The sequence below is a fragment of the Ambystoma mexicanum genome, chromosome 13 (assembly GCF_040938575.1).
Source record: "Ambystoma mexicanum isolate Mex_15411 chromosome 13, UKY_AmexF1_1, whole genome shotgun sequence".
In the NCBI taxonomy this organism is placed as follows: Eukaryota; Metazoa; Chordata; class Amphibia; order Caudata; family Ambystomatidae; genus Ambystoma; species Ambystoma mexicanum.
Genome location: NC_090938.1, coordinates 375,241,220 through 375,258,168, shown reverse-complemented (window position 1 = coordinate 375,258,168; position 16,949 = coordinate 375,241,220). Strand labels below are relative to the sequence as shown.

At 50.1% G+C, this 16,949-nt stretch overlaps 1 protein-coding gene across 3 annotated transcripts in view; it reads left to right on the top strand.

Annotated features, from left to right (window-relative positions):
• The window catches only part of ACIN1 (apoptotic chromatin condensation inducer 1), a 422,281-nt gene that overhangs the window by 260,439 nt on the left and 144,893 nt on the right, over window positions 1-16,949 (top strand). The gene's annotated exons all lie outside the window — the stretch shown is intronic.

Below are 16,949 nucleotides of genomic sequence, written 5' to 3'. Positions count from 1 at the left end.
TATTTTTGGTGGCGAAAATATTAGGGGCGGGGTGTCCCCCACACATAAAAAAATGATGCGGGGGAGTCCCCCGCAGGGTTCATATGTTATTTTTGCACTACCTCAACAAAAGGAGGCGCAGGGTCACTGCCACTGTGCCGAGAGGCAATGCAGCTTTGGTTTTGGGCAATTCAGGAAGGAATCTCTCGATCGGCAGTTCACCTAGCCAGAGAGAAGAACTTGACAGCCGACGCTCTGAGCAGGCAGGGCACAGTCTCCCACGAGTGGGAGCTAGCTTAGGAAGTCCTTCAGGAAATCTTCACCCTTTGGGGAACTCCTCAAGTGGATCTGTTTGCCACCATCATCACCAGGAAGTGCGATCAGTTTTGCTCAAGGGAATTTCCCCCGAGAGGAGCTCTAGGGGACGCGTTCGTAGTGGACTGGGAGTTTCCACTTCTGTACGTGTTTCCTCCACTCCCTTTCATTCCTCAAATGATCAGGAGGTTGAGAAGATTCCGGAAATCCATGATCCTAATTGCCCCGGATTGGGCCAGGAGAACGTGGTACCCGGACCTTCTGGACATGTCCATCTGTCCTCCGATTCATCTTCCACAAAGAGAGAACCTTCTCTCGCAGAAGGGAGGTCAGGTTCTCCATCCAGACATCAAAACGCTCAACCTTCACGCTTGGTTTCTGAAAGGTTGAGATACAAGGATTGGGACCTTCCAGATGACATCATGGAGGTGTTGCTTTCAGCTAGGAGGGCAGCAACAAAGACTTTATACCGCTGCTGTTGGAACAGATTTTGCAGCTGGTGTAGAGAAGAGCATATCGATCCCTTTTCATGCGGTAAACCAATGGTGTTATCTTTTTTGCTCTATTTGGCGAATTCTGGAAATTATTTGTGGTGTCCTGGAAGGTGGTGCCATTTTGGGTACAGTTCTAGGTAGTGAGAAGGTGATATGGTGATGGTCGGTCAAAGCACAAGGTGTGATGTCTGTCAGTGAGAGGTTGCAGTTGGCGTCTGCTAGCCAATCTAAGGATCTTCCTTTTGTATGTGTTGGTTTGTTGATGTGTTGAGTGAGGCCTAAGTGAGTAATGGTGTCATTGAGAGAGGTGGCGTGATTGTCGTTGAGGTCACTGAGTCCCTGGTTGAAATCACCCATGATGATAATTTGTGATCTAGGTTTGGTTAGTGGTGAGTAGGAGATACATATCCTCTTCAAAGGTGGACAGGGCGCCCGGAGGACTGTATATAATGTGTAGGAGAATAGTTTGGGCGTTAGATAATGGAAGTTTGATGGCTAGGTGTTCGGCTGATGGTAGGGTTGTATTGGATGCTTCTCTGATGTTGAAGTTGGATTTAGCAATAATGGCCACTCCACCTCCTATTCCAGTTTTTCTGTCAGCACAGATGATCTAGTTATCGGGGATGGCTAAGGCTAAAGTAGGACCAGCTGCTGGATGGAGCCATGTTTCAGTGATTGCAATGAAGTCAAGGTGATTAGCGGTGATATGGTCTGCAACATCAGTGGTGTGGGCTACCAGGGAGCGGACATTGATGAGGGCACCCTTGATGGGAATGGAAGTGGGGGTAACTTTTGTAGGTGGCAGAGTGTAGGGTGTTGTGCAGTTTTAGCTAACTGTGGAATCGATATACGGAGTCTGCTGCATGTGGTTCTTGGACTGGTTGGTGATCATTCTCATGGATTTATGGCTCAGGCTAGTACGGTAGCTGAGTGGCGTTTCTGAACTTATTGGGTGGCGCTACATTCAGGTTGAGGGTAGTAGGTAGAATGAGGCGAGAGCCTAGTCGTGTGTTTCTTAGGAATGTAGGGCATGGTATGAGAGGTGTGGGTGGGCAAGCAAATCTGTTTATCCAATCCACTGGTGATAGTGGTTCTGGGTAGAGTGGAATAGTCGTGTTGGTGCAGTTCTGTGGTGAAATATTGTGGAGTAGGGAGGAGGAGTGTGGCCATGGTTAGTGTGGCTCCTCTTAGGGTGGCCATCAAGGGAGGCTGCGCTACTAGATAGTGGCAGAGAGTGAGGCTCGGGTCTAGCGAGTTGATTGCTTGCGGGGGATAGCTGGGTAAAGTTAATGAGTGGGTGGAAGTTGGCCGCAGGGAGATGTAGTGCTTCTAATACCGGGTGCCAGCGCGTGTGCGTGAAGTAAGCAAGAGATGCCTATCTGACATCTAATAGATACTGATAACATGAGTGTGGCAGAGGTAACGAGCGAGTTTGGGCAGCATTGCATGTAGTCATAGTCATCATTGGGCAAAGGGCAATATATGCAATCATAGAGGGCAACACTGGGGCAGCATTATGCAAGGGCAATATATGCAATCAAAGAAGGTAACTTAGCAGCATTGGGCAAAAGGCAGTATATACAATCATAGAGGGCAATATATGCAATCAAAGAAGGCAGCACTGGGGCAATATATGCAATCATAGAAGGTAACCTTGAAGCAGCATTGGGCAAAAGGCAGTATATGCAATCATAGAGGGCAATATATGCAATCAAAGAAGGCAGCACTGGGGCAAAATATGCAATCGTAGAGGGCAAGACCGGGGCAGCATTAGGCAATGGCTAATGTATGCAATCGTAGAGGTAGCATTGGACAGTAGTGAATTAGCTGGACATAGTTGGTTACTTATTTTAGAGGACCGCTATCTAGTATAGTAGCTAAGCAGATAGACGGGTCAGAGTAATTAGCATGCATGCATGCATGGCTTGAGTGACAGGGCAGTACAAGAAATGTACGTTAGACACGTGGATGTCGCGCGGGCTAGGCTTGTGACAGTTCGGTATGCAGTAAGTGTAGTGGGCTTACAGTTCAGGCGGTAGTTCCTTTCGCTTACCAGGGGGGATAAGTCAAGCGTGAAGGCCTTAGAGTTGGAGGGTCAGCACGGTGGGGCCCTCGGCCTGTACGGCTCAGGACAGGCTCAAGACAGGAGCCAAGCTTCAATGTGTGTGCCTTTGTGGGTGTGCCGGCGTTTGCCTGCCGGCGTCGGATAGGCTGTTGAAAAGCAGATGGGCACCAATCAGGACACAGGGAGTGCACCTGATGTTGAATTAGGCCAGGGGAGCAATGTAAATTTGGCGAGCGGCCATCTTTGACCTCGTGGCAAACAAAGGAGGCTAGCATTTAAATGGTGGTTTAAAGGCAGATTTCACAGTAGAAACGAAGCGGCAGCTGGATAGTTGCACTACGTATGAATTCTGCATAAATAATCTGGCTATAGCGGTGATCTTATCAGAAGTGGATTCCTATGCAGGGAATGTATATTGGGACAGGTACCCAGCCATTCAACACTACACACTGCATTCATAACAGTTTCGGGCAGGGCTGTCTCAGTCATTGTGTCAAAAACCAGAAACCGGACATCCACAACAAGAAGTGTATATTGGTCACACACTACATTCACCCAGGTCCCACCCACAGGGTGTACCCACAACATCCAGTCACTGCGAAGGCTCCTGCCAGTCTGGCCTAGACTTCGCAACAACCCCATGTATGGAACTTCCACCCAACAGCCAGTCGGGGGGAAGGGACAGAGTCGGGGGTTCCCAGGACTTTGGGAAAACAAGGTAACAGGCAATAGAAAGCAAGAGGCCAGAGGGGGCATCTTGTTTCCTATCGGTAATCAACTGATTCCAATGGCAGGGCCTGGGTATCCCAAAATGGAGGAAACTCGGAGCACCTGTCAAATTCAGCATGGAGCTGCCACCAGCTCATACCCTGCTCTGTGGGCCTCACACAGGTGCCCAAAAACATACACTACACTAGGGGCACAGGGTTGTACACCCACCCATGGGTGCCATAAGGGTATCCCATGGGTCTGTACACCAAACCAAAAACAGGAAGAGCTGCACTGCCAGGAGTCCCACATGGACTCCTGGGCAGAAAATAATACAGAACACAAATGAACAAGGACGAGGAGGCCCTATCCTTCCAATGCATTTCCAGCATCACAGGTAGTCTCTTTGGTCTCACCGTCTAGTTTCCACAACAGATCTCCAACTTTTTGTGAATTTTGGTACTGTGAACCATGGGAAGGCCTTGTCCAAGGCTGTCTGAGCCCATTCTACCAGAGCAATTGCTGCAACAACATTCCTGTCTGGTGTGCCCCTGCTGGATATCTGCAGGGCTGGTTCGTGGAGGTCTACGCACACCTTCACGAAATTCGACTGTGTTGACAGGGATTCCAGAGAGGAGTCCAGGTTCGGCCAAGCAGTACTATGCAACCTGTTTGCTTGAAGGTGAGCCTGGTGAGGAGGTAATAGTATTTGCTTCTGTTGAGCCTTGCCACCTCCCGTGGTTGTGTATGTACTGCTATGTATTCTTTATTCATGAGCATGTGAATCCATGCCAGACCCCATACTGGAGAAGGCACAAGTTGCTTACCTGTAACTGTTGTTCGAATGGATTATGTCCTCCCACGTATTCCTCATCTTATGATAATTTGTCATCGCCAGCTTCGCTGCTTTGGAATTTCTTTTTCGGCAGAGGGCGCTGTGCTCTAGGTCGTGGCGTCGATTGTCCCTCGACGGGCTCCGTACCTTGTCGACGCCACTGATGGTATAAATAGCTCGAGCCGCGCCGGTTCGCTTCAGTTCCGTTTTTCCGATTGCTTCGCTCTCGAACGCCACGCTTCGAAATTTTCTACTGAAAATGTCGTCTTCAACACCCAAAACTGAGTTTAAAAAGTGTATCAACTGCGGATCGAAGATGTCGATCACAGATCCTCACCGCGTTTGTCTCTGGTGCCTCGGTTCAAGTCATCGAACTGGCGACTGTGTCTCCTGTCCGTCAATGACGGAGAAGGCCCTTCGTGAGAGGAAAGGTAAACTGGCGGTGGGGAGGGAAGCTTCTAAAGCCTCGAAGGCTTCGTCTAAAAAAAACATAAATCGAGCAATTTGAAAGAATCGGATCGTCATAGACACTCTAAGAGATCTCGATCTCGTAGTAGATCGAGGCGCTCTTCATCTTCCTCCTTCTAAGAGAGTGAAAAGGAGACATAGATCTCCTTTGTCATCTTCAGATTCATCGACCGAAGTGGTACGATGCCCAACTAAGTCGGATTCCCCTAGAAAATGGAGGAATTTCGAAAGAAGAGGATGGAGGTATTTCAGAATGCGGCCTCGACCCCCTCAAAGAAACCTCAGAAGAGCCGTACCCCTGTCGCTCCATTGGATGACAAAGGGAAGTCTGGAACTACTGTGGTAAAACCCGGTAGTATGGAGGAAACTCGAAAAACTGGAGTCTACGCCAAGTCGTCGAAGACTCATCGAGAGTAGAATATTTCTCCGATAGCATATAAGAAACAGAAGTCGTCAAACTTCCACGACTTCGTCAACGCCATCGGCACCGGCAGCTTCGACATCGAAGCCAAAAGCGTCTTCGACGCCTGGGTCGAAGCCTTCATCGGGGTCGTTGAAGATTCCTTCGACACCTTCGAAGAATCTTTCCATTCCTTCGACGAAAACTCAGGAGGAAGAGAGGAGATTTTGAAGAATCTGGCTCTGAGGAAATCTCTCCTTTTTGGAGTGCAATATGGCACTAGGCAAGTTCTGGAAGAACTTATAGACCCAGAATCTAAGATGAGACCTGTGCGAGACTCTGCAGTCTGCTAGTGGCATTGACACGTCACCTGAATTAGAGTTGGCTAGGCCTGACCCTGCAGAACATGCAGATTCAGGGTACAGGAGTACAGGGTACAGGAGTCTGATGAATAGAGTGATAGAATATATGGGTTGGGGTTGGGGTAGAACCTCACCCACTTTTCAACAGGACGATATGACCGACATGATTGTTCGGGGTCCTCGGAAGGATCCAGTTCTCCCCTTCCATAGGGCACTTCAGAGAACAGTGGAAAAGAACTGTGAAATTCCTGAAAATATTGCTGCTGTGAACTAATTTTCCCAAAAAATATAGACCGTTTAGTTCTGGATAGAGAGGATAAAGTCGATGCTTGGGCCCGTAAAGTTTTTACTTCGGGTAGTATGGCTCTTAAGTCAACCAATGTCACCTGTACCCTGGCCAGGTTTACCCATACCCTGTGGACTGCATTTCGGCGGCGGCTGATCGTATTCCATAAGGCGAGGAAAGGGAAGGCTTCCTGAATATTGTCAAAGACGGGAAGTTGGCAATGGGGGAATGCCTCCAGGCTGGACTGGATACTGCTGATAGTATCAGAAGATCCATGTCTGCAAGCACTGTACTACGCAGATTTGCGTGGTTGAGGAAGTCAGGGTTTGCACCAGATGTGCAGGCCAGACTTCTTAACATGCCTTTTGATGGCTTGAGGCTGTTTGGTAGTAAGGCTGATGAAAGCCTAGAAAAAGCGGCAGCTAAATCTTTTAGCGCCTCCATGCGACAGCCTCAAACCCTATTGGGCTCATCTTCCTGGAGGGGTCGTTCTTTTCGGCACTAGTCCTCTTTTGGTAGAGGAAGAGGACAGGCTTTTCAAAGAGACAAAAGAAATGTCCCTCGTGGTGGATGAGAGAGGTGCGAAACCAGCCTCAGGAACGGCATCTTTGCCCTCAGCCGCTCCTGCAGCCGCCTCCAAATCACTCCGAGACCTTGTTACACAAAACCCCAGTGGGAGGTAGGATCTCTCAGCATCTGAAGGAATGGCAGGGCATTACCTCAGATGCTTGGGCACTAGAAACAGTAGCTCAAGGTTACTGTCTTCCCTTCCTAAAAAGGCCTTAGAACCATCCACCGGGAACCAACTCTGTCAAAATTTCAGATCTGCTCCTGTTGCAGGAAATTTTAACCCTGCTGGAGAAAGGTGCTATAGAACCAAGTACCTGTAGCAGAGAGGAACAAGGGTTGGTACTCCCCATACTTTCTCATCCCAAAAAAGGACGGAGGATTGAGACCCATCTTGGACTTAAGAAACTTGAACAAGTTCCTCAGGAAGGACAAGTTCAAGATGGTGACCCTTTCTCAGATCCTTCAGGCTCTCCAACTCCAAGACTGGTTGGTTTCATTGGACCTTCAGGATGCTTACTTTCATGTGCCAATCCATCTCAAGCACAGAGTACCTGAGGTTTGCGATTGGCAACTCTCACTATCTGTTTCGAGGTCTGCCATTCGGGTTGACCTCCGCCCGAGGGCTTTCACCAAATTAATGGTGGTGGTGGTAGCGAGTCTCAGGAGAGGGGCGATTCACGTCTACCCCTACCTGGACGATTGGTTGATCAGAGCACGTTCTCCCGAACAAGCTCAGGAACATCTTTCGATCACCTGCCACTTCCTTCACAAATTGGGCTTCACCCTCAATTTCAAGAAGTCCCACATGGTACCATCCCAAAAGCTCCAGTTTATCAGAGCAGTTTTGGATGCTTCCTCGGGAAAAGCCTTGCCTCCCGAGGTGAGAGCTCTCCACATTCTGCAGATGGTAACAAAGTTCCAGAATGCCCAGCATCTACCGGCCTTCGATTTTCTGAGGTTGCTCGGCCTCATGGCATCCTGCATTTTCCTAGTACCAGAGGCCAGTTTGAGAATGAGATCTTTAATGGGCACTCAGAACTCGGTGGTCCCAGTTCTCAGGGAATATGTCGGATCTTCTGCAAGTCCTGAGAGCAGTTGCTCAGGCAGGATCTACTATGGTGGGCTTACAACAACAACGTCCTCAAAGGAGAATCTTTTTGGCAACCATGGCCGGAGATAACCGTAGTAACGGACACCTCACTAACGTGGTGGGGCGCACACACACACCAACAATCTGACAATCAGCGATCGTTGGTCTCCATTGGAGTCCAGTCTACACATCAACCTATTGCAGCTGAGGGCAATCAGACTAGCGCTGAAGGCCTTCCTGCCCTCTGTACAGGGAAGGAATGTCCTGATAATGACGGATAACACAGTGGCCATGTAGTACCTCAACAAGAGAGGAGGCGTAGGGTCACTATCACTGTGCAGAGAGGCAATGCAGCTCTGGTTCTGGGCAATACGAGAAGGCATCTCTCTATCGTCAGTTCACCTAGACGGAGAGCAAAACATGGCGGCAGATGCTCTGAGCAGGCAGAGCACAATCTTCCCACGAGTGGGAGCTAGCTCAGGAAGTCCTTCTGGAGATCTTCGCCCTTTGGGGAACCCCTCAAGTGGATCTGTTTGCTACCGTGATCAACCGGAAGTGCCAACAGTACTGCTCAAGGGAATTTCCTCCGAGAGGAGCTCTAGGACAAGCGTTCGTAGTGGAAGTTCCCACTTCTGTTCCTCGTTTCCTCAAGTACTCGTGATTCCTCAAGTAATCAGGAGGTTGAGAAAGTTCAGGAAAACCATGATCCTAATTGCCCCAGATTGGGCAAGCAGGCCGTGGTACCCGGACCTTCTGGACATGTCCATCTGCCCTCCAATAAGTCTTCCGCAAAGAGAGTATCTTCTCTCGCAAGAGGAAGTTTGGGTTCTCCATCCAGAGGTCAAGAGACTCAACCTTCATGTATGGTTTCTGAGAGGTTGAGATACAGGGATTGGGATCTTCCGGATGACGTTATGGAGGTTTTGCTTTCGGCCAGAAGGCCAGCAACGAAATCTTTATACCGATGTCGTTGGAACAAGTTCAGTAACTGGTGCAAAGTTAAGGATGTGGACCCTTTTCAATGTGGCACCCCAATGGTGCTTTCTTTCCTATTACATCTAGCCAACTGGGGCTCCAGATCGGAACAATTAAAGGATATCTTGCTGCGCTGTCCATTTTCAAGCGCTCCTCGGAAGAGGTTTCCTACTTCAAAATTCCATTAATCATTCAATTCCTGAAAGGGCTTACTAACGTATACCCTCCAGTACCTTTTCATGTCCCAATTTAGGCTTTAAATCTACTACTTAAGTTTCTAACTTGTATACCTTTTGAGCCTCTGCACTCTTGTCCCTTGAGGCTTCTAACATTAAAAACTGTCCTTGTGGCCTTAACATCAGCCCGCAGGGTTGGTGAACTACAGGCTTGCTCATGTAAACCTCCAAATACTATTTTTTACAAGGACAAGGTCGTTCTTAAAGTTAAAACTTCCTTTTTACCAAAAGTAGTTTCTGACCTCCATTTGACACAAAAAACCCTATTCCCAACATTCTATCCTCCTCCTCATTTTGGCAAAGCGGAGAGACTGCATAGACTGGACCCCAAAAGGGCGCTCAGTTTTTACATTTCAAGAATGTCAAAATGACCAACTCTTTGTAGGTTGTACAGGTCATAAATTGCGATTATCGGTGACGAAACAAACCATATCCCGCTGGATCATTCTGGCTATAACTGAATGCTACAGATTGGCGGGAAAGGACCCCCCAGATGGGCTTCGAGCCCATTCCACTAGGGGGATGGTTACTTCTGCGGCTCTGAAGAGGGGAGTTCCTGAAGCGGATATTTGTTCAGCTGCAACATGGAAATCGATGCATACTTTCATCAAGCATTATTGCTTAGATGCTTCCTCCTCCAATGAGGGTTTATTTGCCAAGGCGGTACTTCATTCCGTCCATGAAAACAATATCTAGTACTCCCACCTCCAAAATTGCCAGTGCTATGGGAGTCTATCATAAAATGAGGAATACGTGGGAGGACATAATCCATTCGAAGAACAAGTTACTTACCAACTGTAACATTCTTTCGACTGGATGTTCCTCCCACGTATTCCTCATTGACCCTCCCAACTTACCCCGCAGTACAGTTTGCGTTTTCTTACACTTTCCTCTCACGAAGAGTGCATCAGTCATGAGGCACGCCTGGGTATTCCTCCAATATTTCATCGAAAAAACAGAACTGAAGCCAACGGGCGCGGCTCGAGCTATTTATACCATCAGTGACGTCGACTAGGTACAGAGCCCATCGAGGGACAATCAACGCCACGACCTCGAGCACAGCGCCCTATGCCAAAAAAATAAATAAATTCTGAAGCAGCGAAGCTGGCGATAACAAATTATCATAAGATGAGGAATACGTGGGAGGAACATCTAGTCGAAAGAACGTTACAGTTGGTAAGTAACTTGTTCTTCTGCAGCTCTTCTTGGTCATGCTACCACTTTAAGTGCTACCAAATCTGAAGATGGCTGCCAGAGGGGCTTAGGGAGAGTGCAGTCATTGGCTGGGGGTGGTATGACCCAGAGCTCCTTGATTGGTTTATAGGAGAAAGACAGTTTATAACTGAAGCTTAAACTGATTTTTTTTTTTTCTTTTCTTTACCGAGGATTCCCAGCCTGACTGGGAATATTCATGTGCATACAAATCCATGCCAGACCCATGCTGGAGAACAACAGTTGCAGGTAAGTAACTTGTTCCTTATCAACGCCGTGAGGCCAAGAGGAAGACCCTTCTGGCGGTGCACATCTCCTGGATGACGTTTGGGATGAGGGCCTGGCGGTGATGAGAAATCCTGCCTTGGCCCTGGTGAAAAGAGACAGGATGGAAAAGAAGTACCGGGTGCCGGAGTCTGCACATAAGTGCCTGCAGTCGCAGCCCTCCCCGGACTCGAAGTCTAAGCGGCTGCGAGGAAGAAGTCTTCAAACTCTTCATCTTCAGCCCTGGTTCCCCGGGACAGCGAGGGGAAGAAGTTGGACGCCGTGGGTAGGAAGATGATTTACTGGGCGGCAACAACTGTCAAGGCAGCAAACGCTCTTGCAATTCTGGCCAGATACGACGGGAGCTGTGGTATAAGATATCCCTGCTGCTGGAATTTCTCCCCGCCCACAAGCAGGTTGAGGCGGCCTCGGACGATGCCATCACCATGCCTGGGACATCGCGTTCCGACAGATGGGGAACAGTGTCTGCCTCTGTCGTCATGGTTGGTTGAAAGCCACCAATTTTCAGCAGGAAGTGCAGAAGAGTGTCCTGGACATGACTTTTGACAGGAACAATCTCTTTGGGAAGGCCGTTGTCTAATCGTTGCAGAGCATCAAGATCGACACGGAGATGGCCCAGGCACGCTTCACCAACATCGTCCTTCCTTTCGTGCCTCAGGAGGGAAATCCGCCAGATTATCGAAGGGGTTTGTCGGAGGAGCATCCTCTCACCACCAGCCCTCCCGTTCCCCAACCCAGGAGGCCTACAGGGGTCTTTCCAAGGCTTTCGGAGGTGCCGTCACTCTCAAGGCGGCATGCAGGCCCCGACGCAGGATTGAACCGGGCGGGACATCCGGGCTCCCACCCATGTACCCCTCTGGGAGGCCAGCTGGTGGGTTTTGTCAGCGAGTGGGGAAAAGATCTCCACCGACAGATGGGTGCTGGATGCTCTCGCCCACGCACATTCTAGAATTCCAGCAGAAGTGTCCACGGAGCACCATATCCCTACACTACTGTAAGAAGTATGGGCCATGCTAAGAAAAGGGGCGATGGAGCTGGTTCCAAAGCGACTCTGGAGTCTACTCCAGGTACTTGGTTAAGAAGCACGAGGGCTGGAGGCCCATTTTCGACCTGCAGCGTCTAAACAAGTACCTCAAGTCCAAAAAATTCAGGCTGGTCACGTTGCAGCACATGCTTGGCCAACTGGAGGAATGAGACTTCCTGACCTTGCTGGATCTAGAGGCTGCTTGCTTCCACGTCCCCATTCACAAGAAGCATCGGATGTTCCTGCGCTTCATCATACAGGGAAAGCACTAACAATTCAAGGCCCTTCCCTTCGGACTGAAGTCGGCGCCCAGGGTGTTTACAAAGTGCCTGGCACCAGTGGCAGCCCATCTACATCTACAAGGGTTACATGTATACCCGTACCTCAACGACTCGCTCATCTGTGCCAAGTCATGCAAAATCGCTGTCGAACACATGGAAAGGACCGTCCGGCTGCTGACTGATCTGGGGTTCTCTGTGAACTATCCGAAGTCCTGCTTGATTCCATGGCAGAACCAGCTGTTCCTGTGGTCCAGGCTAAACAGTCGCCTGCCTGGTGGCTGCCTCGGAAAAGAGTTGCAGCCATACTAGGCAAGGTGCAACAGCTGTTGGCACTAAAGATTGCCACGATTCGGACCATCAAGTTGCTGCTCGGCATGATGTCGTCATGTATTTACCTGATCAGACTCTGCAGGTTGCGGATGCGACCCCTTCAGGAATTCCTGGACGCTCAGTGGATCCAGGAGTCCGGGAGCTTCGCAGACCGGATTGTTCTCAACAAGGAGTTCTGTAGAGCGATAAGCTGGTGGGGCGTGCGCTCCAACATATCCGGCGGCACAGATCTCCAGTGCCCCTCATAACAAGCGACTGTCGCCGCGGACGCTTCCCTGGAGGGCTGGGGAGCCCACACCGGACGTCTCCACGCCAGAGGCCTCTGGCTACCCGGAGGAGAGGAATCTCCACAGCAATGTCCTGAAACTGCGAGCAGTGTTTTGGGCCCTCGGGTCGTTCCTTCAGTTCCTCAAGGGCAAGGTGGTCAGGGTATTCACAGACAATACCACCACAATGTTCTACATCGGGAAGCAGGGGGGCATCAGATCCCCAGAGAGGCGCCGGACTTGTGGCACTGGACCTTCGCCCAAGGGATGTTCCTCATTCCTTTACAACTGTCTGGAGTCCAGAACACCATAGCCGACTCCCTTTGCAGGGAGCTGCGCTCTTGTCACGAGTGGGAGCTTCGGCAGGATCAAGTGGACAACCTCTTCCTCATGTGGGGCAGTCCACAGATCGATTTGTTTGCGATGGCGTCGAACAAGAAGAGCCGGAGGTTCATCAACAGGTTCTCCAGCCCCCCAGCCGGGGAGCATGGGGGCACGCATTATCCTTCCGTTGGGAAGGCCTGCCCTGTACCCGCTCACTCTGTTGCCGCAGCTGCTACTACGAGTCATCAGTCAACTCAAACGGTGCCAGTTCAGTATGACCCTTGTCGCGCCAGCGAGGCCGAGGCAAATCAGGTACCTGGACCTTCTTAGCATGTTGGCGTCCCCTCTGTTCAAGCTACCAGTGGTCTCTTATCTTCTCGCCAGGGAAGGAGGCGCAATCTTGCACCATGACCCGGGATCGCTGAACCTGAAGGCCTGGCTACTGCAGCTTTAGAGTTCGGTGGTTACGAGCTGACTGCAGACTGCGAGCTGGCAAGGCCAGGTCGTCGTCGACTCTGAAGTGTTACGGACACAAATGGAAGCGTTTTGCGACTTGGTGCAGGTCGCAGAAGATTAACCCTCCATCTAGGTGCATCTTGCGGCTATCTCCTGCTACACCAGGTCTCGGGGACGGTCTTCTCTTTGGTCGCACCGTCTAGTGAAGGAGTTCATCAAAGGACTGTTCTGTTCTCTCCCGCTGGTGAAGGAGCCTGCCCCGGTGTGGGAACTCAACGTGGTGCTGACAAGGCTCATGGGGGCCCCATTTGAGCCATTGCATCAAGCTCCACTGAAGTTCTTGTCTTGGAAGACCGCTTTCCTCGTGACCATCACCTCTGCCAGGACAGTAGGGGAGATCCGGGCCCGGTCCTGCAAGCCCAAGGTTCCGTCGGAATTTCGTCTCAACAAGCCCTTGGTGTTACCCGTTTTTTTTTTTTTCCATCTCCGGCTGAAAGGACTTTGCACTCACTGGATGTGGCTCGAGCGCTGAAGTATTATGTGGCCCGCACAGAGTTTCTGGAAAACCTCTCTGCTTTTTGTGAACTTTGGTCCAGTGAACCATGGGAAGGCTATGTCCAAGGCTTCCATTTCCAGGTGGCTCTCCGGCTGTATCACTACTGTCACCGGTTAGCAAACTGATAGTTGCCTGGCCGTCCGAGAGCCCATTCGACCAGAGCAATCGCTGCAACTATGGCATTCCTGTCTGACGTGCCCCTGCTGGACATCTGCAGGGCTGCTACGTCCAGGTCGACGTACAGCTTCTCGAGATTCTACTGCTTCGACGGGGGAGTCCAGAGTCGGCCAAGCAGTGCTGCGCAACCTGTTCGCTTGGTGGTACGTGTGTACTGCTATGTATCCTTCATTCATGAGCATGCAAATGCATGCCAGACCCCATGCTGGAGAAGGAACAAGTTACTTACCTGTAACTGTTCTCCATCATAGGTCTGGCATGGATTCACATGCAAACCCTCCCGCCTACCCCTCTGCGGCTCTTCTCTTGGTCTTACTGCCACTTTATGAGCTACCAAATCTGAGAATGGCTGCCAGGGGCGGGCTTGGGTAGAAGGCAGTCATTGGCTGGGGGCAGTGTGACCCAGAGACCAGTGATTGGTTGTTAGGAGAAAGACAGTTCAGAAACGAAACTGATTTTTTTCTTTACCAAGGATTCCCAGCCTGACGAAAGGGAATATTCATGAGCATGTGAATGCATGCCACACTCATGCTGGAGAACAACAGTTACAGGTAAGTAACTTGTTCCTTCCTACCTCCCCGCTCTCTGCTTGGAGAAACGTTTGACCTGCAGAGAGTTAGATCCAGAGGATCGAAGGAGTCTTCTGGCCCAGAGGTATTTAGGGAGGGAGAGCTGGATGTAGAGCGGTCCCAGGCGTCCCTGTGGATGATGCAAAAGGGTTTTGAATTTGATCCTTGCACACCGGGAGCCAGTGGAGAGGTTTTAGGGCTGGAGAGATGCAGTCCCTGGGCATGAGACCAAAGATAAGTCATGCATTCCAGCCTAGAGAGAACCAGGGCTCTGGAGACTTCAAACTTCTGGGGGAAGGTGAGGAAAGGTAGAATGCCCCTGAGCAGATGTATCTGAAAGTTGGACTTCTTGGCAAGGTATACGATACGTGGAGACAGAGAGAGGAGTTGGATGACCCCAAGGTTTTTTGCCTCAAAAGTGGGTGAGAGGATAGGACCCAGTGAGTCAGACCAGCGGGTAGGGGAAACGAGGAGCAGGCATCCCAATCTCTTCCCAGGCCTCCCAAACTTTTCCACAGGCCTCCCCTGGCGCTCACCTTCTCATGGGCCCTTCCACCCTGTTCTGCAAGCCTCCCCCCCCCCTGCACTTCTTTATTGCACGATTGGATTGTCACAAGGCCTAGGTTCAAGACTGGTTGTTTCCATTGGTCAAAGGGTCTAAGCACGGACGAGGGGCTTCTTGAGATCAGGCACTTGAGCAGGGTTGCACCAGGACTTCACTGAAGTGGATGCTGGTCAGCTGCAGGTGTTCTCTGGTCATAGGTGGCTGCAATTTTTCATAGTTTTTTTTTTACTCTGATGGTCTGTCAAACTGCTGCAGGAGTACTCCTTTTATCCAAGGTTTGGACGAAGCCCGACCAGGTCAATGATTAGGATCTTAACTATAAACTGGCAGTGGCTATCTAATCCTGGATAGCCACTAGCTGCAACTGTCCAGCAGCAGACATTCAAGCACCTGGATGTGTACTGGGACCAGCGAGTCCCAGCCACCACATTCGGACTCGCACACCGCCTTTTTGCCCAGTGTAGCAGCAGTTTTACCTGGGAAAGCGCTTCCCTTATGACATTTCCAGCCAGACCCTAGCTGGAAGAACAAAGGCCAAAGAACAAAATGGCCAAAGGACCGGGGGGGGGGGGGACTTGTGTTGCGGCCATCTGATGGCGATAGTCACCCTTAGTAGCCATTTGCTGGCAGTGCTAAGGTGCACAAGTAAAAATGATAAAACCTGGTCGAAAATTATCTGCTTCCACCAGCCCATCCTAGGCACATTGTAAATGTAACCCGAAAGCCGTTACAGAATGTTCAAAGTATCCTAACCATACTTGACTTTAGGTTGGTGTGTGCAATTGTAACATTACAAGATATCCACTGAGAGACAATCTCTCGGTGCTTATAGTCTTATGGACTGCCCAGTTTCTCGATCAGAATGAGCCCAAAAGACCTGGGGAGTAAAGCAGCAGGCTTTACTTGCCTCCAAAAAGTCAGGCGAGGATTGAAAACCAAGCAAAAGAGTGTCCCATGGATGTCAATGGGAAGAAAACAGCCAAATTAATTTTTCCTAACGCCATTATTCCCCACGTATGAACATAATCTTGCTGGCTTTTCCTTTGATGCCAATAGCAATGTCAGGCCAAAATAAGGAAGTGTTCTTTGGTGTCTGCATTGGTGGAGCCAGTTTGGACATGTTTAAAACCTGTCCAGTCTGGCTTCAGCAATGCGTCAGTATGGCCATGTAAAAACTAATGTTGAACGTGCCCCAAATGCCAGGAAGAAATGCCAACCCAAAGTTGGCAAACGTGACTTAGACGGCACAAATGACCCCCGCTCTCCTGCCAAATTTTCCTCCATGTAAGAACGCTTATGTTGGCATTGTCATTACCTCCAGTATAAAATGCCATGCCACTATAAAACATTTAAAATGTTCCATTCCGGGTGCATGTATCCATTTCTCCCCTCACCCCCACACACAACCCCCTTGCTTGCTCAAAAGTTCATACACATTCACACCCTTGCATACATACTGTCCTGAGCACCGAGGTGTTGCACCATTTATTCCTGGATAACCGGGCCAGAGCTGCAAGTACCGACTGCCCAGGCCCTCTTTATCCATGGATTGACACAGAACACCCTGGGCATTTTTGAGCGTGCAGTACTGCACCCAGCATGGCCAGTGGGCCCTGCAAGACTGGGGAAGGACCCTCACGCCCCTTGCATGGCTCACTGGCCATGTGCAGCTGCATTACTTCACCCACAAGGAAACCTAGTATTGTCACTACACCGCCAATCCAGGATTGCTCCATCTGCTGCTTACTGTAGGTGAGGCAGTGCTCAGTTTTTCACCTTCCTGGCCCGTCCACAATGGGTGGCTGGGACGGCACCCTGGAACGGTTTATGGAGGCGCCCCTCTGCTCTTGGTAAATTATACTTTGATGCACAGCTTAAGGATATACTGTCAATTATTTTACTCTGTGGCAACTTGTTGGAGTACAAAAGTGTGTAGGTTGTACCTTCATACCACCTACCTAAGAGTGACGACAGACTGCTCAGTCACACAACCATTGAGTTATAACGAACTTGGTGGGAACACCACACATACACCAAAAGGATGGTCGTCCAAGGCCCTCTCCAGATGACTTGAGTAAAAAAAAAAAAAAAACTCCAATCTCACCTCACTGGTCACCCCAC